The sequence below is a fragment of the Lissotriton vulgaris genome, chromosome 3_1 (genome assembly GCF_964263255.1).
Source record: "Lissotriton vulgaris chromosome 3_1, aLisVul1.2, whole genome shotgun sequence".
NCBI classification, from domain to species: Eukaryota; Metazoa; Chordata; class Amphibia; order Caudata; family Salamandridae; genus Lissotriton; species Lissotriton vulgaris.
The window spans coordinates 523,021,340-523,043,945 of record NC_141689.1 but is presented as its reverse complement, the minus strand read 5'-3'; the positions used below and the strand labels follow the sequence as shown (position 1 = coordinate 523,043,945).

General features: G+C 43.6%; 1 protein-coding gene across 3 annotated transcripts in view; it reads right to left on the bottom strand.

Moving 5' to 3' along the window:
• Nucleotides 1–22,303, bottom strand: part of FAM169A (family with sequence similarity 169 member A) — a 369,278-nt gene extending 346,975 nt beyond the window's left edge. The window contains exon 1 of one of the 3 annotated variants that reach the window (XM_086960774.1): nt 22,127–22,303. The gene's annotated coding sequence lies outside the window, so the exon portion shown is untranslated. The remainder of the gene's footprint in view (nt 1–22,126) is intronic. The other 2 variants (XM_086960772.1, XM_086960775.1) reach the window with 2 other exon arrangements.
• Between the last annotated feature and the right edge of the window lie 303 nt (nt 22,304–22,606).

The window sequence follows — 22,606 nt, the reverse complement described above, 5'->3', positions numbered from 1 at the left end:
TTGATTTCCCCCCACTGAAAAGGGCTATGAACATCGTTGAATGGACCAAACTGATCACGGCACTAAGCAGTACTCCGAGGATCGTCGATTCGACCAAATATTTGGGAATTGTACTAGACAAAAATCTGAACATGCTATCACATATTAACATGATGGCAAAAAACGCCCGGTTTCATGTAAGTTACCTCAGAAAACTAAAACCTTTCATAAACAAATCAGACCTGAAAACAGCAGTCCAGGCACTAGTAATATTAAGGATCGAGTATGGTTGCACAACTCTAGCTGGTCTCCCCAAGATCTCAACAGCCCCTCTGAAAGCCTGTCTTAATGCGGCTACAAGACTTATAACCGGCTCCAGAAAATTTGACCGCATCACCCCCATCCGAAGGCACTGAACTGGCTGCCTTACGAAGCAAGAATAAATCTAAAAATAGCATGTATCACTCACAAAGCGATACATTACAAAACACCAGCGTTCCTAGCCCAGAAAATCACACTATCAGGAGGATGCTGTGTCTCCCGGCGTCATGAAGACCTACTATTGAAACTGTCCCCTTTCCATAAGAAAATAACTTATAGCCGAGCTTTCTCAGTTGCAGCCCCTAGAATTTGGACCGCTCTCCCCTCGAACATTAGGAGAATTTCGTCCATCTCCACTTTTAAAAATGAAGCAAAATCTTTGTATAGGAGTAAATATCTCCCATAATCTCAACAAGTCACGCCACTTTCATTGATCCGCCAAGATCATACAAATGCTAATTAACCTTGTTGTGGTTCGTCCATATGTATATTAAGCCTTAATGTTTTTCTCAAAAACAATGTTCAACTACTAATTTTGATGACTTGACTGGTAACAGAACTGTTTCTTGATATGTAAATGTAAAGCGCTCTGATACCCTACTTTGGGTCCTGTTTGCACTATATAAAACACTAAATAAATAAATAAAGAATCATGAAAGTCGATTCAAACTCAGTTCCTCATTTTAGGAATAAAAAATATTCTTCTGGTGTTTGTGCTACATGTTCAAATCCCAGCACATCTCTTATGTGTACCAGCATACCAGCCATATCCTTAATATTCTGGGGGATATAAAATGGGAATCAGGGATGACGTTGGTAACCCTGGATGTAATCTCGTTATATACGAGTATAAAGAAGGAACTAGGACTGAAAGCTTTAGACTACTTTTTCTCTAAGAAACCAGCCAGTCATTGGCAACACACACAAATGATTCTGGCAATGAATGAATTGATTTTGGAAAATAATTACTTTCTTTTAAAAAAAAAGAGTGGTTTTAAACAAAAACAAGGTGTGGCCATGTGCTCTAAATTTTCTCCAGCCTATGCAAATATTTTCATGGGGTGGCTGGAGGAAAAGGTTGTTTGGGGTCCAGGGGCAAGCGAATGGACTGGATCTATCCTATTTTGGGGAAGGTTCATTGATGACTGCATTATGATATGGACTGGGTCTAAGAAGTCTTTAAAAGAATTTTATGAGTACCTCAATAGTAACAATATGAATATAAGATTCACCACCAATGACAGCACAACTTGCATTGTATATTTAGATGTGGAATTGTACATAAAAAATGATTGCATAGAGGGTAGGTTGTATCGTAAGCGAACTTCGTGTAATACGATTTTACATGCGAAGAGTGCTCACCCACATAACCAGATTAAGGCTATTCCATTTGGTGAAATGTTAAGAGCAAGGCGAAATTGCAGTGAGGTTCAGCAATTTAATGACTGTATTGAAGACATGGAAAGGAGATTTATCAGAAGAGGTTATGATAAACGCAATGTGTGTCTAGCAAAACAAAGGGTAATGAATGTAGAAAGAAATATGACATTGAACCCTAAAAGAAAGGATGTAAAAGAAGAGCAACCGGTGAGATTAATTACGCATTATACCCCGATAAGTAAGCTATTATATCAGATTATGTTCAAGCATTGGGATGTATTAAGAATGGATAAAATACTGGGTAAATATGCGGGGGAAGACCTCAGATAACTTACAGAAGGGGCCAGACTCTAGGCACCCTACTGAGTCCAAGTTATTCAATGAATGATCGTACAGAAACCTGGTTGGATAAACACTCGAAAGGGTCCTATAAATGTGGTCACTGTGGCATGTGTAAACATGCTAAAGATAAGACAAAGTAATTTCAGATACCAAATGGAAAAACATATGAAATAAGGATGAATTTGACATGTCGTACCAAATATGTGATTTATATTATTGAATGTAAATGTTTTAAGATTTATGTTGGCAGCACCATTCGCATGTTAAAGGATAGAATGAGTGAACACCTGAGAGCTGTGAAAAACAATGATATGCGGTATCCAATAGTAGAACATTTGAATACATGTGATAAGCAGGGTCAGAGTAAGAGCTTTACATTTTATGGAATAGATCATGTGTATAGTGATCCTCGAGGGGGAAACAGAGAACTGAAATTAAGACGGCAAGAGGCAAAATGGATTATGGTTTTGCGAGCTGTAGAGGACGGTCTGAATTATGATCGGGAACTAGAATTCTTTCTGGGGGATTAAGAAACCAATATCAGTGATACTCGCAAACATGTTCAATGTGATGGAGATGGTCAAGTGGTTAATATCAGTCCCAATATGGAGATCAGGGGGCTGAAAACTATTAAATGGTGGCTAATAATCGGGACGTTATTAAAAATTAAAGTTTTGATAAGCGTTAAATTGTTAGAGTTAGGTAACGTTTACTTTGAATACGATGGAATAAACTCCATTCAAAGATGGCGACCGAGTAAAAGCGAGTGAAATGTTCGCTTTTTATCTCTGGGCGAATGAATGTAAAGGGACCAGGGAAGGAGGTGAGTGTTTGCAATAGAGGGCTTGTGGCAAGTATTCCAGAGGCGTTTTTTTAGAGAAAGCTATGAAAAACAGTCATTATTCTGATAAGTGTTGAATTATTTAGAGTCTGTGGCAATATTTATATGGAATTCGATTAAACAAACCCTTTTCAAAGATGGCGATCAAACAAAACGCGAGTGGTGAGTCCGCTCTCTATCTCTAAAGCTAATTGAACTAAGGAATATAACGGAACCAGGAAGTGTTGGTGATGTTGCCTGTACACGGGACGCCAACACAGCGTGAGAGGTGAGTGTTCGAATCGGAGCAGTATGAGGCTTTTCGAATAGGATGCGTTAAACTGCGGATTAAATAGCGATAAAATACGCGTTTATATTTAACAGGGAGAGGTGCAGGATCTGAGGGCAGCGGAGTGAAAACGAGGGGATATGGAGCAATGCCGGTAATTAAGGTACGAAAATAAAGGTGTATTGGTGGAGCTACGGTTTTGTAGATATAATGGCTAAGGATGGGACGGTGACCTAATGGTGATTTTTAATTTTAGGCAATCAAACAAGATAAGAAAATAATTTTCAAATAGGTACAGGCAACGGGACCTAGAAGATAAATAAACTATCATTTCAGGTGAGAATAGTTAAGTTGGATTGATATTCCATTGTGGCTTTTTAGAAAAGGCTATTGCAACAGATGGAAATTACAATGTTTTGAAACGTAGTTATGTATTATATTTTTTAGAAATAACGGACAGAAAGGAATTAATTGACTCCAACCTGAGTTTAGCAGCAATATAATTTAGAAGCATCCTCCCCAGGATATGAGGTAGGAAACTTCAGTTATTTGAGAACTGAAATTTGGGAATATCACGAAATGTGATCAGAAGTCTTTTGCCTCATGCTGAAACTTAAAAGTAAGGAAATCTTTCTCCCTTTAGGCAAGAATTATATGAAGATAAGGTAAATCAATATTGAAATAAAAATCTCAGTTCTGGGCTATAAGTAGAATCGCTAAGCAATCTCACAATGAGGCTGTTCACCTTCTCTTTTGCATGATTTGACTAGCCATCAATTTTGAGTCACTGTTGTGTTTCTTTATTGGGAATATGTTTCACTTGGACTAAGATGTCTTGCAAATATCAGGCTATAATATAATTACCAAGAGATATGTGCATGTTGTCACTATATGATTGAAATTCTAAAGGAGCACAGGTTTTCCATGGGCCATATGGGGCTCTATTTCTTGATTTTTGTAAAAGACTTTTATTGGAAATGTGTATGTAATGCTAAGACAGAAACATTTTGTATTGTTTCCAGCCCTGATGAAGCCGATAGGTGTTCAATAAACTCGGCAAAACGCGTTGGTTTGGGATTGGAAAAAAGAATAAAAGAAGACAAATCTTGGGATATTTTGGATATTTTTTCTCTTCAACTAATCATTTAAGCTGTTTGAAGCTGTTATAAGTGGAGTGCTTCAATTGATGTGGACTTTGACCCTCAAGAGGAACCACAAGCCTGAGGCACAGGAGTCGTGAGGCGACTTAGAGCACAAAGCAGCACCCCACGTAGCCGTGGCCGGAGTTCTTTGTAGGAAATGGTGCCAGAGGTTGGGTCTCCAAGGAGCCCAATGCACTTGTTCGGGAAACACCAACAAGCATATGCACTTGCAAATAAAAGCAGTGCACAGGGGTACAGGTATTGCAGGCCCCAAAAGGGATTCTGACCTCAAACTCAGCGAGAGGGCAGCTTGGAACTCGAGGGACGTAGAAACCCCCCTCCTGTATTGCTGAAGCCTTTGGAGTCTGTTGGAGCTCAGGAGCAGCAGACCGGTCAATCGAGATGTGGCGCCTCCAGTTGCAGGGGAGTAACTCCTTCACTGCAAGGGAACACGAGAGACCCAACGAAGCTCGCTTCTGAGGGCTGGAAGCATACCTCCCACACCGGTTACCGATGTGGGTGTATGATTCTACAATGTTTGACACCAAACACGATAGGGTTACTTTCAGCCGTTTTAGAGTTGGTCAGTACGCGGTCGCATAATGTCCCTATATGTCGTGAATGGCCGATACACTGACAACCCGGGAGAATGGACTCCGTAGGCTGAAGGGGTGTTCTGCTCATACAGTGGCACCATCTCACTTAGAACCAAGCACCCGGCCCTCAGAATTGTAAAGGCCTGCTAGAGGGGTGACTTATAGGTTTTAAGTGCAGTGCCCATTAGATATAGTAAAACTATATCTAAAGTAAGTGGTGCATGCAGCAACTTACACAGGCTGCAATGGCAAACATATAGTTCCATTTTGCATGGCCTCTTCTGGGTGGCATAATACATGCTTCAGCCCATGGGAGGCCTCTGGGGTACCTATGCCCTGGGTACCATATACTAGGTACCCCCATATCCAATCTGTAGTGTACCTAAGTACATGACATAACAGTTTAGGGAGAAAGCAGATAGACTGGGGTCCTGATTAGCAGGATGCCAGTCAGACTAGTCAAAAACAGTATCACATGAAGCAAAAAGTGGGGGTAACCATAGAAGCAGGTCCTACTTTCATACACTGTGCTTTTGAGGGGAATTTGGAGCATGATTTATGACTGTTTCATGTTCTAATGATTTTAATAGCTGGCCTTTTTAGATTTCGGTTTACGAGTCAGAGAAAGAGCCCCAACTAGTTTGAACCAGAAGCTGACTGTTGGAAAATGGTCCTCTCTGTAGGGTCACCCCAAACTTTTTGCCTACTACTCCTCTTTTTCTGACTTTTTTTTGTTGGTCTAGGCACTGTGAACACTTTTGCAATGCAAACCAGTGCTAAAGTACATGTGCTTTCCCCATAAACATGGTGACGCTGGTATATACATGATTGGCAAATATAGTTTACTTATAAGTTTCTTGCAAAGTGGTGTATCATCTACCCAGGGCCTGTAATCTAAATGCTACAAGTGGGTCTGCTGCACTGGTTGTTCCACCCGCACAAATAGCATTTCAAACCTGTGTCAGTCCTGCCATTGCATGGCCTGCGTGTGTGTGTGTGTGTGTGCGCAATTTACTGCCACCTTAACCTGGTATTTAAAACCACTTGCCACGCCTTAAACTCCCCTTTAATTACACATAAGACACCCCTAAGGTATGCCCTAGGTACCCCTCAGGGCAGGGTGCCCAGTAACTAAAAGGTAGGACTGTACTTTTACGTTTTACATGTTCTGATAGTGAGAAACAGCTAAATTCGTTTTTCACTAATGTGAGGCCTACTCCTCTTATAGACTAGCAAAGGGAATTCCTTAAAACACTTTTAAGCTGCAATTTCTGATTAGAAAGGAGTAGCTGCATCATGTTTTATATCTTTGGAATGGTAATGAGAAATCCTCTTTACTGATAAAGTTGGATTTAATATTACTGTTTTAGAATTGCCACTTTTCAAAAGTGGACATTTCTCTGCTCTTACTGCACAGTGTGCCTCGCAGCCTGTCACCAATACACTTGCCTTTGGAGGGCAACAAACACAGGGAGGGTGAGTTTGACAGAACTCAGCTGCATTCATTTACATTCTGATAGCTCTTTCATAGATAGAAAGAGGTAGGGGAAACTGACATTTACAATGCAATAAACAGTGTAATGTGTCCCACACAAAGGCCTGATGACACCCCATCGCCTGGCAGTCAGAGCTGGGATGAAAAGTGACCTGTGCACTTCAAGGGCTTACTCTGAAGTTACCCTACTTCAAAGGCACATTTGGGTGTAAGTACTGATGTTTTGAACCTACCATGACAGTACACTTCTGGACCTGTGAAGACCTCTATTGGATTGACCTACAGATCACAAAGGGGATATCGGGGCATGAAGATTTAACTCCTCTAGTGCAGGAGACAAGATATTCACATTCTCTGCACTACCTTACCTGAGCATTGGACATGAATGTGTCGTCCTTGCACTGAATGTAGAGCACCAGGAGGATTTTTTATTTTTGGAGAAATCTCAAGCTGCAAGGAAACAGCTTCCTTTACAGGCAGAGATCATGGTGTGTAAGTCTCTGGTATGATTGATACGCACAGCCACACAGATGTCACATAAACTAAAAGGCTCCACTGTGATTGGAGCTTTGGGGGCACATCAAAGGCCACTGAGTAACAGAAACCCTCTACAGACCCAGGGATTTAGAAAAAGGAATTGGGTGGAAGCAGCCCACTCTGGCACAAGTCACTCCCCCACAATCTAATGGCACCAGCAGCCTTTCAAACCCCCCACCCACCTCCAGCTCCATACTGGTGGTTCCCCCCTAATCGGCTTTCCCTGTGGGGACAGAATGCTCCATAGACATCAGAGATTCTGATTTAAAACAGTGGGGTGGGCATCCAGCCATACCCCTATCCCTAAAGACCCAAACAGTCTTTCTGGGCAGATTGAGGGGGCAGAAACCTTACTAAACACCTGGATCTTTATATTCATGAACATGAAATGGTGTGAGGGCTGCCCGCCTTTAGATTGGACTGCACCCTTGCCACTGAAGGCCCAACAGATTACTGCCCCATTTGGGGATCATAAACCTTAATAGAAATCAGGGGTTTTTCATATTTATAATGGGCTGACCTAGGCATCACCACACCTGTAAAGGTTCCAACGGTCTTTCTGCCACCCCAGGAGGCGGGTTGGTGAGTATACCACCAGCATGTCATTCCCAAAGGAGGAGAAAGTCCACTACACACCAGCAATTTGATAGTAACAAAAAATGATCGGGTGAGGTGGACCGCTTTCACATTGGGTCACACCTCCACAGGCCTCAAGAGGTATTTATGCCCCTGAGTGACTGACATTTCGAGAGAGCAGAAAGTCCACTAGGTGCCAGGGATATCATTTTTGATTAATGGACTGGAAGTTCCACTCCTAAAACCCCAAAACTATTTTTGGCTCCTGGGGGCAGACTGTGGATTTGCTCCTATTCTGCCTTTTCAAGTGAGATATGGGGCTAGAGTCTGCTAGTTACCAGGTATAGATTATTGGGTTTTTTTAATGTGGTGGGGGCAGGTCCATCCTGGCATTAGATCATACTCTAACCTATATCTCCCAAAAATCTTTGTACCCCAACCCCGCTCCAAAACACTTGGGGGCAAATATTGATGGTTTGCTCAAAATCTTCTTACCCAGAAAGGGGACATAGGGGAGAGGAAAGCCCATTAGACCCCCCCAGACTAGATTATTTTAAAGATGCTGTGGGTCCCACCCATTCTAATAGAGCTAAATTCAATTTGTGTAGCAGAGTGCTTTATAAAAGTCTCACTAAATCTATCACCTAATCAAGAGTCATTCTGCCCCCCTGGAGCCTGGAACATTTCTCTGGCAATCGAGGTGGAATTTGGATTCCCTTTGGTCGTAGTTTTGACATATAGGTAGGCAGAGAGGATGTTAACCACCCACATTCTATCTCTACCAATGTGACCGAAAGACTGTCTGGTGCCAGGGATGAGGGATGAAGTGCAGAGCCATGTTAGACAAACCCACACCATTATGTTTTTCTCTTTTTTTCATTTTGGTCTGGTAGGCTTTCTTACCATATCGGACAGGCAGGTCATTAGTAACCACCCCAATCTGCCAAAGCAGGGGGGCGGAAAGCCAACCAGAATACCTGGAAAAAAGTTGGATAAGAAATAAGTAGGTTGAGCAACCATCTTTGCATCGGTCTTCCCCACCTGGCGCCAAATTAACTGTGTGGAGTTTTACTCCCTCTCTGCTAGACCATAAGTCAAAACTACAATGCACAAAAATCCCAATTTGCTCTTACTTCCCATGGTAAATAGTTGCACAATTCCAGCTCTATATCAGCTGGCGGACAGTGAATTCTGCCAATTCTGGGCATCTATGAAACCTAGAGACCCAGTGGAATCTAGGGAGGTGTGGCTTGCAAGCATTTCACTAGAGTTTCCTACCTAGAATACCCTGCAAGTATCAAAGTGTGGGTCAAAGCACGCTTATTTCCCTTATTTTTATGAGATTCAGGTCAGGCACTTCCAGTCAACGGCCAAAGTCTTACCCATCTGCATTCCCAAACTTTTCATGTCTGAAAAGCTGCTTCCCATGTGTGGGTGGACCTAATGCACACCACTGGGAAAAAACTAAATTATAACCATGTGAATACTTCATTGAAGTCACATAGTCCAAGTTTTAACCCGTCCTGTTGAGGGAGATCAGCCCAGCCACACAAGCGGTAGGAATTTTGCAGATCCCCACATATTTCAGAACTTTCCTTCATGGGTATGTGAGGAAAATGTGTTATTTTAGACAAAGTTTGTCATTTGCAGGGCATTTTGGGTAAGGAAACATCGTGGTTTCCCTCTTGAATCCACGGGTGTCTCTTTTTCAGAAAGATGTGCATTTGGTTATTTCCCCTGGGTGGCGGGCAAGCACAAGCCCAAAATACTAAAGCTATCCACATCGAGTGAACTGTGAATTTGAAAGGGAAAATCTCGATGTTTCCACATTTTTTTGGGGCCTTTTCTGTCATAGGTGACAGGCCTAGCAACACGAATGGGCTAATGTGTGTTTTTAGTGGAAGAAGTGTGGGAACACAGAATACTGGAACATTTGTGATTTTCAACTAAATTTTTAGCTGCAAAAATGTAAGACATTGTACAAGAAAGAATACATTATGCAAAATGCACTCTGTATCACATGCTTTTATCTGTAACTCCAAAGTCAGAGTTGTTTAAATGAGCACTATTCCTGAACTACTTATCTTGGGCACATTTAAAAAATGCATAGTTTTCATTAATGACCATTTAATACCCATGAGATTTGAAGAGATGCACTGTTGGTACATAGTGAAAAATCATTATAAGCTGAGACTCAAGTTTATGGCTCTGGGTATTGCGTATTTGGGAAAACCAACAAAGACAATATTTCAGTGGCCAGAAGAGTCTGAGGGATGTAGCAGTATATTACTTTTATAAATAAGCCATATGGGCAAAAAATTACAGATTCAAATGTTATCATTAATTTCCTTTTTTAGGTTTCGCTGGGGGGCGGAGCCGTTAGGCTCCTCCTCCAGAGAAATCTGTAGTTTCTAGTATGGGTGACTTGAACACGCCTCTCTGCTTCATTGGCTAGCTCCATAAATGGAGGCTAGCCATTGGAACAGAGAGGCGTCCGTCAATGCCGGACCAGACACGGGGGCGTTCCCGAGATTCTTTGGCTTTTGCCGACGTCACGCGACGCCGGGAACGCCCCTGAGTCTGGTCCGGCCGGGCCGTGCTTGCTGCTGCCCTGCCTTGTGTCCCTCCTCCCGCCGTCCCCCCTCCCCCCTCCTCGCGGTCCTGTGCACGTTTCCCGCCGGCCGTCCGTGTCCCCTTCCCCTCCCACAGAAGCAAAACAACTCTTATGTCCCATTGTCTTTGCAGCATTCCCTCCCCTCCCACAGCAGATCCCCGCCTCCCGAGCCGCAGCTGATCCCCGCTCTCCCCGCCTCCCTCTCCCCTCCCACAGCAGATTCCCGCCTCCCTCTCCCCTCCCACAGCAGATCCCGCCTCCCTCTCCCCTCCCACAGCAGATCCCCGCCTCCCGAGCCGCAGCCGGTCCCGATGCCGTTCTAACATGGCCTCCGCTCTCCCCCTCCCCTCCCACAGCAGATCCCCGCCTCCCCCTCCCCTCCCACAGCAGATCCCCGCCTCCCCCTCCCCTCCCACAGCAGATCCCCGCCTCCCGAAAGTGCCAGAATGCAACCGGAGGGTGCGCGCTGAGTCCGCGGTAAATATGCTCCTTAGAATGCGGCTGCCAGTACCACTAAAACAGCAGGCAGTCTGGCAGATGATACCGACTCTCTGCCGGCCGACCGACACGTCCCCGCAGGAAAACACTAAGGTCTCGGTATTGGGGGTCGTTGTGTAGGCTCGCGTTGCATTGGATCGTGCACCGGTGCTAGTTTGCACAGAGAGGCCATGAATTGAACGAGCACGTTATGTTTCCGTGTCGTGTGAAGGTGCAGACAGTATTTTCAGGACTTGGTGTGCAGAGGTTTCCACCGCGCTTTAGCACGGGTTTAGACGAGTCATTGTTCTTTCTCTTGCGTCGAGACGGGTGTGCTGAGGAAGCATCAGGAGCGGACCTTAGTGTTTTCATGTTGCGAGCGGCTTCGCTCGTCCAGAGGCCTGGAGACTCTCCGCTCTTTGCTTCACCCTGATGCTTTTCAGATGTGACTGGGAGCTGCTGCTCAGATCGCGCGGTGAGTGCTCTTTGTGAATGCCCCCACCCCCCGCCCGCTCCCCCTTGGGGGTGTAGCAGGGCTGGGCGGCCTGCACAGTTGCGGGCCACTTTCGGGGGGTGGGGTGGTTCTGCGGCAGCTCCCGCGTGGCCACTGGGTCGCCAAGGGGCGCGGTGGATACGGCTATGGGATAAGACGGGGGACTGCTGTGCGCGCCCTCCGTCTTAATTTTGCCGGTGCCTGTTTAGGGGAGACGCGAGCGAGGGGGGTCGCTGGTTTCTTTGGAGGCCCCTACAGGGTGCGGTGCTCGTGATGGGGACCCGATCACCCTTTTATTTCGCTCAGAGAATACGGGGGTCGCTGGTTTCTTTGGAGGCCCCTACAGGGTGCGGTGCTCGTGATGGGGACCCGATCACCCTTTTATTTCGCTCAGAGAATACCATGGCAGCCTTCACCCTGTACAGAGTGCGATGTCCCTCCTTATGTTTGGGCATTGCCTGCACAGTTCCGCCTGGTCGTACAGGTTCCCTTGCATCCCGTTTCTTGATTTACTGCGCTTTGATATGTACGCGGGCATTTGGGGTCACTGGTGTGGGTCTGCTGTTATGGATTCTTTGTATGCCCGTGGCGCGCGAGTGGGCAAAGAGGCTGTTTAATTTTGTCGGGGTGCTGGGGGTGTTTTCGACACAGGGTGGCGCCGTCTGTTTGCTCTCACCACCTCGTAGGTTAGGGGCATGCCGGCGGGTGCACGTCCAGAGGTTTTAGGGCATGCCCGGACAGTCTGTGTCTCCACGCTTCGTCGTCGGTTGGAGGGCTACTCAGCTAGTTGTTCGGGGAGTAGCACCCCTTCGTGCCCCCCTTCCTGTGGGTCGTAGCTGGGCGCCTGTTTGCCTACCCCCCTCGTGGTCTGTTACTCCTGCAGGGGAGGGGGGCCCTTCCTCCTATGTGTCTGGCATTCTTAGGGAGGGCCGGAGGGGGGGGGGGGGGCAGCCTTCTGCAGCGCAGGGCTGTTTCACCTTTTAGGGCGTGTATCCCGTTGCGCGGGCTGGCCTAGGTCTTCCCTCGGCCTGCAGCGGGTGATGTGGGCAAGGGTCAACATGTCAGGCTTCAGATCAGCTATTCCCTGGTTCGTTTCCCGGGTGGCTCGCACTATTGGTTAGAGTACCCAAATATGTTCCTTGTTGCCATACTTCATTGCATAGCTGCAAATATATTCGCAAAGATTCCTTTATGGAAGCGTTAAGTTATGACCGAAGTAAGGTGTCTCTTTCGTTTTGATTATTTTATCGTTAGACGTACTACATCCCTTTCACATCGGTATCGTCTCCACGCGGAGTGTTTCTGCGGGCCGAGTTTGCGTGTGGTGAGCTGGCGCATAGTGTGGATCACTAGGGCTTTGTTGTGCTTGGTGCTGATACTCAGTCCTGTTTCCTGGGGCCCGAGAACCTCTATTTACCTGAGTACGGGGTCATAGGGTGTGACTTTACGACGTAGCTTACAGCTGTTTTTCATTTATGTCGGAGTTCATTCGTGTCTATGCACTTTCGACATTGCAATGTACAGTTTCAGGTGAAGCATGTGCGTGCCAAGAACTAAGGCGGTCGTCTGGTAGGCGAGCACGCTTGTATCTTAAGGCGCAACGATTTCCAATTTTCCGTGGCTGCGTCATGTAGAGGTACGACTTGGGTTGTTTTACAATCATTTTAGTCGCTTGAGGGTAGCAACAAGTTTTACAGGTTACACCTGACAAATGATATTCATACCAGTTTATTCACTTGGTTGTGCCTGGTCAAAGTAAGGATTTTACCCTTTTGTTCTCACTGGCTCTGGGGGATACAATGGTGCGGCACACACAAGTTTTCAGCTTGGTGAGTCAGTCACATTATACAGTCATGTTAGTACTTCTAAGGCTGTCTCGATGTTATAGCAGTTTGGGTTATTTTAGGAGCATATTTTGAAATGTTTCTATTGAATGCTCAGATCCATGAATGCCGTGACACTGCTGCTTCAGACAGCTCTTCCCTGAGGATGCAAAGAACGTGTTAACACTCACTTCGATTGATGTTTTTCACCTGCTCCTTTCCAAATGTGTCTATCACATGTGCTCCTTGCCATCTCTCTCCTGTCTTCTCTCACACTCTTGGCTTCACTCTCCATCTACCTCCCCATTTTCTCCTCACTCTCTATCCTTCTCTCTTTATCTTTCCTTTTTGCACACTCTCTCTCTCCTGCCCTCCTTCCTGCTTTCTTCTTCTTTCCTGTCTTCCCTATCCCTTCTGCCTTCTCTCACTCTATTCCATCTGCCCTCCTTCTTGCTTTCTCTCTCTTCTGCCTTCTTACTCTCTCCTGCCCTCTGTTTCCAGCTCTCTCTTCTGCTCTCTCTCACCTTCTTGTCCTCCATCCCTCTCTTGTTCTCTCTCCTTTCTGTTTCAATCTCTCTTCCTTTTGCCCTCCCTCTACATCTCACATTCCTGCCTTTCACTCTCCATCTACCTCCCCATTTTCTCCTCACTCTCTATCCTGCACTCCTTAGCTTTTCTTTTCACTCTCTCGCTTCTGCCCTCCTTCCTGCTCTCTTCTTCTTTCGGGTCCTCCCTATCCCTTCTGCCTTCTCTCACTCTATTCCCTCTGCCCTCCTTCTTGCTCTCTCTTCTACCATCCCTCTCTTTTCTGCCTTCTTACTCCCTCCTGCCCTCCCTTTCCACCTCTCTCTTCTGCTCTTTCACCTTCTTGTCCTCCATCTCTCTCTTGTTCTCTCTCCTTCCTGTCCTCTCCTCCTCTAGCCATCCTTCTCCTACCTGCCTTCCCTCTCCTTTCTGCCCTCTCTCACACTCCTACCTTCCCTCCTGCCCTCCCTCTCCTTTCTGCCTCTTTTCCTTCCTGCCCCCTCTTCCTTTTGACCTCTCTTCCTTCTTCCTCCTGCTCTCCTTAACTTCTATATCTATCACTTCTTCTCTTGCACTCAGTCTCCATCTCTCTCCTTCTTGCCCTCTCTCTCCTGTCTTCTCTCACACTCCTGGCTTCACTAACATGCTTTAGGAAATAAAGTGTATTCTAATTCACTGTGCATCTGTAACTAATTGCATTATAAATGCAATCCATATTTCTGTGTAAAGTAAAACACATCAACGTTTTACACATAATTCAAAGAAGTTAGAAAAGACCATTTGTCAAAAGCAATACCAAAAGCTCAAACTTTAACAAAGGCGAAACCATTGCATTGTAAATGCTTGTTTAATGTACATTAGGTTTTGATTTCAATTAATATTTTCTTTGAGAAAACCATGAGCGATCAACACAAATTACCCCTTTCTAAATTCAGAATTTTGTCTACAGCACTTTTGTGTGCCAGCACCGGATACTAGCTGTCTACCTAACTGCACTTTACGATTGCGAAGCCACAGACTCCAAGAAGGCGGAAGAGCACTGAGTTAAACAAAATACTTGTTGGATGTTTTTTATGGAAATAAAGAACGACAATCCAAAAAGGACTGCTGCATATGTTATTGATCCACGTCCACATTACCGAATGTTATTGGAAATATCAAGCCGTTTATGGTTTTTAAGGCATGGAGCCAGACATTTTGGCTTCTCTATCACATTTTTACCTCTAGGGTTCATATACTTTATGAACTCAGTGGACTAAATCTTCCTATGTCTTTTCCCTTCTGAGCATCTGCTCTCACCATCCAAACCAGTTGCAGGTGGCACAGTCTTGTTGGCCAGGTATTAATCAACAGAATCTTAATATGCCAACAATACGTCGTGGGAGCCTGAAAGAAGAAAATATGAAAAAATGTCCTTGAATTTTGAACATTCTTACAGATTAGAGGTACCTTGAGTAGGAATTAGAGCTCTACAATTCGGAGATTACGAGCCTGGGTAACTACTGCTTTTATGCACCTAAGTAGAGCTTAGATGCACAATAAACACATTTGCTGTCGCATATGGCAAAATTGTCTTTGTGTTATCACCAAAGCTGGCAGGCGCAGGTGTGAACATTCAGTGTGGAAACACCAAAACACTCCAATATTACAGCCGCAGGAAGAGCAAATGAACTCTGAATAAGTATAAACGTTTTCCTAGGGGAGAAAAAATAAAAAACAAAAAACAGTTTCTGTGCGAATGCACGTTTTTACTTAACTTACTTCTAAGGACTGTGTACCGGTTGGAAAATCCTAATAAATGTAAGTGTCGAGGTGGAGGCATACTTCTAGAAATCTGTAACATGAATATATTTCCTAAACTATTAATGAGGATTTTTTAATCCCCTAAACTTCCGATATTGACTCAAATCTTGGGAGTAAACCTACAACTAAACGTTCGACGTTTAAAATGTTGTTTGTGAGTCAGCCGACATAGGGGAAGTGTGGTACAAAAATAGATCTATCTGTATTCAGGAGGTCCCAGTGCTTTAGACGAAAACTGATTTTGCAACTCCAGGTCAAAAAGGTAACAACACTACTAAAAGTATAATAAACAAAAAAATCACATATATGTAGTTATAAAAACTTTTGAGATCTCAAATCCAACTACCAAATTAAACATGATTAAAAATGAACTTTTGTTATATAAAATCCCGTGCAACCAGTATGTCAACCCGAATAATTCTGGTTGGTGCAACGTCAGCACTATTTGTGTTTGTGGCTCAGACCATGAAATGCCTGAGGGGAGCCTAATTCCCCGAAAATGAAAATCCCACACCTTCGTTACTCAGTGAAGTTAGTGTCTGCTTGTGTGACAAAAGTGAAAACTGCTGAACCACCACATACTTTCCTTCCATACCTCCAGGGGGCGGGGGAGGGGTTAAGGGCTGAATACACATTTCGTGCTGAGGGTGGAAAATCCCTGTCACGCCATCTGCCAGATGAATATATACATTTGTAAATACAACCATGCGTGTGTTCGCTTTTTCTTCAATGGGCCTTTACCCTCAGCATTTACTGAAAGCAGCTGACACCAAATCAAGCTTTTCTTTAAGAAAGCTGTCATCTTTCACTTTGACAACATTGTGTAGCTGGAAGGATCTGTGATTAATATTTTTGTAAAACAGACCAACATTTTATACCATTAGAAATATGTTTTTGCCTTTGCAGAATTTAGAGGAGAAGGAAGCATCTGGAAAGACAACAGGCATTCTACATTCACCACTGCCTCACAATTACTATTCACTGCTCTTTGTGTGACGTCCAACATTAAATAACTGTCCTTTTCTTGTCCCTAAGAACTACCACGCTGCCTGGTGTTTTCCAAAAGAATATGTTCATTCACGCCACCTTTGCGTTCATATATACAGTTATTTTTCATTGCATTGGCGTCTAGTTGGGAAAGTCCTCTGCACTATTAATAAGGTATTCAGGAAAGGCTTGGGATATCTATGAAAGCTGTCTCAACCTACTATTCTCGCATCCCAACAGGTAAAAGACCTTTGGCTACACAAAGAACCAAACATATACAAGAAGACTGCATATGTATTACACCCACAAGAGATTAACAAGCTCAACTAAAATAAAGACTCCAGAATTTGAAGGAATCTTCGAGACCAGGGCGTCAAGTCACACGAACTCCGACAGAGCAGCAAGGCCATACTAATGGTGTACACCGCTACACAAATCTCTGTAACATAAGACGCCAACCAGAAACCTCAGATTGAGCAATACTGCAAATTAGCCAATCAAAAGTCACACAGTAAAAACATGGATCAACCAAAATACTGTGTGTCCAGAAAACGTATGGAAATTGGTAAGGTCATATACGCGTTCAAGTGCTTTACAGCATTAACAAGAAACTAAGAAGTGCTAGAGAAGGGGTTGTGGAACCCTAGTTCAGGCAGGAGTCAAACTACTCGGTATTAAGAATCTCAACAACCTCTTCCCTTTCTTAACAACTTATGCGCCCTCTGAGAAGTATGATCTGAACTTGTATCCATGATACCATCGTTCTCACCAGTTATTATCTAGTACTGCAATTTGTGCTTGTTCAACTACTTGTGTAAAGGAGCAGTTGAGTGACTGAAAGTAACATGTCTGGAACTTAATAAAACAAACACAAACATTTGAAATCATGGGTTTAAATGTATAATAAATTAATTGCATCAAGAGACGACAAAATAAATATCCCTTCTGCCTCATTTGTAAAGGATGCGTTCAAAAGTGTAAATAAAAACTGCAAAAAAGGCAAATGCTTTATATACAGCTATGATCCGAAATGTATATGCTGAGCATAGAAGCAAAAGACGAGGAAGTCTAAATGGAAATATATTTTCGAACTTTTCAATCAGCAGTGAGTGACAAGACCAAAATAATAAACAGAGCTCATTTTCACAGCATTGTATTCCATACCACAGAATAAATACAGATAAATCTGCCACTGTTGCCCTACGAATTGGTGTAGATGCAGATACCTGAAAGAAATGTCTGGATAATTTGTGTGCTAAAACTGTGCTTGTGTCAACCACTGGGATATACAGTGAACAAAGAAAATTACGCCAATGTACAATACAGTTAAATACCCAGGAACAAGGCTAGAAAAAATGTGCATTCCATGTCCCCCTACAATAACAATAAACGAGAGGAAGATAGGAAAATACTGAAAATTGGAAAGTAGATTCAAAACAATAGAATGTGTTCAGAGGTACACAACTGATGATTTATATTTTTAAATAAGCAAGCAAGCGAGTCCATCCAAACGTTTATGCAATAATTTAATGCTAAGAGAGGAAACTGGCATTGTAGTAGACATGCCTACTGGTCAAGCACAATTATCTGCTTGATGTAAAATTGTGGTCATAGAGAGACTGCCACCTAAGCAAAACTGCATTAGGATACACAGATATGGTCATAATTGTAAATGCATGTCGGGTCACTAACTCTAGAGTCAAATGTGGGCTGCGGGTGTTGGTTCACGTCTCCTTCAGCTCAGACAAATGATAAAGACATCAATCTACAAAGGGATGAAACTTACACTAAATCAAAAAAGAAAATTAATAAAGTCAGCGTACAGCAATCACAGTAGTAGCTAATTGAGGGAGGTGTATTGTAAAGAGAAGGTCACTAGGACCCAGATCAATTATAAAGGAAGGGCAGCTTGTACTGTGTGCCATATAAGCACATAGATTGCATGCATGACTGTGTGGATATGCGGGTGAATGTATGAACCAATCATTCCATAGGAGATAATAAATGGCTCATGAGATACAGTGTGGTTGAGAGAGGTTCTGGCACTACACCACAAGACAACTCATCACTCATGATCTGAAGTATGTATTATGGCTTTTTGACAGGTGAAGAAGTCACAGACATAAAGACACAGGAGAGGAACTGACCAGCCATTGGCAGAATACAGCACAACAGGGAGTAATTGGTTATAATTTTAAAATCCTTCTACCCAATCACAGAACTTCTCATTGTAAATCATGTGCCCCGATGAAGTTATCTAGAAGGCAGGTACGATCGAAGCAAAAGCCCCAATGGCCATGTACAGCTAGGTCACCAAAACACAATTATTTGCTGTCGAACAAAAACAGCTGTTGCATAATCAGAGAAGGGTGTGCCACAGTTTGCCGACAGCAAATGACTGATGGGCAGGAAAGCTAAAGAACAGAAAAGAGACCAAATACACAATACAACTGCTCCTAAAGTTACCATTCCTATTACAAAAATATTAAATAATAACAAAACAGAAAAGTCTAATTATATTTTATAAGCTATACAGACTCTAGCACTAGTTCACATTTGTAAAATTGTTTTAAGACATATCTTACTATAATAGAGAAAAGTTGGCCATCAACTAATTCAGATATCCCTAGCAATGCGGAGTAATTAGTGCACCTTCTTATCACACAGTGGTATTCTTAGATGCATTGTCAGTAATGACTGTTGGACAGAGAAATGTGCCTACAAACCTTTCGAAATCCGTGAAATGAAGGAAAACTAAAAAAAAAATACTAACACATATTTACTCTTAATGTGCAACTGGGAGTAAACATGTCTGCTTAGAGTCCCACCAATGTGCTAAATGACCCATGGGCTTGTGAAGTAATGGTATTTACATTACAAAGGCATCTGTTAGAAATGATGGATGCATTTTCGAGAGAAACTGCTTAATTAAAATGTCAGTGAAAAGAGTTGTGACGCAAAATGCAGCGTTTCTTGTTCCACATCGCAGTTTGACTAGTTGGAAGGTCTGTAATTGAGGTATTTTTTGTAACATGTCAGTGAGTGAGTGAGTGGTGTCTTGTCAGTCAGCGTAGACTGTGCATGACCCTGCTATATACCTCCGGCCTTTTAACAGGACTCACATTCCAGAGACTAAGAGTCAAACTCAATATATATCAATCTTCACTACTGAAGGCTGGGAAAACGTATGATCTATAATTACTTTTTAGCCATTTGTATAGTTTTTAAAGTAAGATGGTTTCAGGGGAAAAATGAGACCGGACATATTGAATAACTCCAGTATTAGTACTTTGCATCGCACCAACCTTTTGATTTTCTAGTGATGGCACTAGTTATGGGCAAAGAAATGAAGATGAAGAAATATAATTTTGCACCTTAGATACTCGCACTCAAATCACAAACCTTCCTTAGGTTAAGGTCTTCGATGTGGCAGTTACTAATGAACCCAATAACGTTATGTTATGACTATTTGAATAGCACACTTATCACCAGTGAGGGTATCCAGGTGCTTCACTTCACAGGTGAGTCAGCAGCTGTTTCCCAAGTTGTTTTATTCGAAAAGCCAGGTCTTCAGCTTCTTGTGGAACTCAAGATGCGATATGGAGGCTCCGATGTGCTGTGCGGAGTCGTTCCAGGCTTTGGGTAGATGTATGCGAAGGCGTAACCGCTGCTCTGTTTTTGTGGATACATAGTATGTGCTAGTGAGAGTCTGGCTAAGTGGAGATTCCTGGAAGGTTGGTGGAAGTGAATGCGGCTGTTCAGGTAGCTTTGTACCTGTGTGTGTGTGAGGAGTTCAAACTAAATGCGTTTGTGTATGGAGAGCTAGTGAAGTTCCTTGATGTGTGGAATGATACGGGTGCAGCGAGGTAGGTTGAGGATGAGTCCTGCTGCAGCATTTTGAATGGTTTTGGAGCCTGTATATGAGCTGGTTGGTGATAACAATGTTTTACAGAGATATGTAATGCATTTTTATGATCCTGGTTTATAATATGTTGATTTCAAGGCAACGCAGCACAGCCAGAATGTATACCAGTGGTGCTGCAACGATTTTCAGAGTGAGGTGCTGCCATCAATGTTACATCACCAAAGTCATAGGGATAGTGAAAGTATGTCACGCAAAGAACATGTATACGAAATGAGCCACGCTCATTCAGCAGGAGAGTGGTATCAGTGGGACGTGCAGCCTGTGGTGAATTTTGGAGCACACTGTTGCATATTAGTAAAGTATGGTGTGTGAACACACAGTCATTCACAGACATTACTTACATTTTCCATTGAAAATGGCTACAAAATTCGTACTGACATGCAGTTTTACTGATAGTACCATGTAGCGCACCAACAATATTGTGGGGAAATAGGGTTTCAGCAAATTTTTATCATTTGCACATCACCAAATGTCTTGATTTGTTTTGATCCAATAAAAATCTTTGTTTCTATCACACTTCAAAATAATTTAAAAAGTGTTTCATTTTTGCTTAACTGACTGCTGATAATCTTTGAAATATTTGTACATTTCGGTTGCAGGTATTTAAACATTATTGTGTGTTGGCAAAACACTCAAATCCTACAGCCTTTCCTTTCAACACTCCCTGCACCCCCAGAAGATTGTCATGAAGTTCACTATACAAAATCCTTTAACTTTACAGTCAGAGAAAGGAAAGTAAAACACAAATTTCCATGTTAAAAGAATGCGCAGGAACTTGTCAGACGACCTAGCCTGACATTTGACCTCTAGGAACGATCAGCAAATGCGACAAGGGACAAACAAAATGTAAAGGCATCTATGCTCTTGTAACTGATGTATCTTGTAAAGCAACGATCCTAAATGTAAAGCGATCTGATACCCTCTTGGGTCAAGTTTGTGAAATATAAAACTTTATAAATAAATAAATCTTTATTGCTCATTCACCTTCTAAACTCCAGAATGGTTATTTTTAGGGGTGCTGCAGAATCCCCACTTCCAACTCCTATGATTCAAACAACATGTAAATAAGTAAGTCCTCTTCAGCCTGAGCGATTTCATAGTTGTTGATTCACTAGTGGATTTAGCGGAGGGTTATCGGCTGTGTATGACTCTTTGAACCACACTAAAGGTCTAACCACTGGCAATCGCTCAGGGTAGCATCGCTCCTTGTCGTTCATTTGCTCACCATGCCACCTGAGTTTGGACCCAGCCATATGCAAATCAGCCCTGACCCTGATCCTTTGCAAACAGCTTCCCCCAAAGTTAGGCGGTATTGTGTGCAAAATAACGATGGATAGTATGCATCCAATTTCAATTTAAAACCACAAGTAAAGTTAAAGTTGCCTTCCTCATGCCAAGCTATAAAAAATACAGATATACATCACTTGTATATATAACAGTCAAAAACGTAACGTGGGCCCCCGGATCCCCTGCGGCGCACACCCCTCAGGTGTCACCCTGTTTTGCATTAAAAATAAGATTGGTATATCTAAGCAACGGCCAAGCGAAGGGAAATTTTACGACCACTCGCTTGAATTATGACACTGATAACGGTGCACGAGATTTAAGCATAGGAAAATCAATGCACAGGTGACGGGAATAAAATGAGCAGGGCACTTACTAGACATTACAATTAAATATCCAGGCTGTCTGACTCGCGGGCACAGCCCGGGAAAATATCTCGTCTGATTTTGCATATCTTGACTATTGAAATATAACAAAAAAACCTGCATCAAAGGCCGCTTTCAAGATTTGGTAAATGCGAGCAGGGCGAACACAGATAAGTACCCCCGGTCTGAATCCTTGCAGTCCAGGCACGGATTATTCCCTACCAGTTTCAATGCCAGACAGTGCAGCAGCAGCCTGGGTGATGCTCCGTTCGGCTGCTGCTGGATAGCAGGCCGCCTGCTCAGGCTCTGGCGTGCACTGAGTGACAGCGTCCTGCCGCGAGCCCCGTCCACACCTATTCATCAGGAGCTTCACCAACAGTCTCTGCCACGCTTACCTCGGCCGGGATATCCCTATGAAGCGGCGGGCTCCGAACAAGGCTTTTCGCAGTGATCTCGTCCAGTGGCGCGCGGCTGAGCTCATGCGGCCTCACACCCTCCCTCTGACGCACGCCGCGCAACGCCTCATCCCTTGCAAGCTGCACTGCCGCCTCCCAGCGTCCGGAAAGCGAGGGCCCGACAAGGGTGCCTTGCAAATACCGCGCATACCTGGCCACATAGTGGCGAGAGGGGCACCGGAAACCCCCCATTACCTACATACACATTTTTCCTCTCAACGCAGTATGTGCCTTTCGAATTTATTTGTGTTTATTCTACACATTCACTATCGTCTTTTTAGGACGGAGTTTACGTTTTGACCTTAATGGAGCACCACAAAGCAACCGAAATCAAGAAATGACCTTTTTGTGAGGTCATATTCTAAGAAGTAGTGAAAG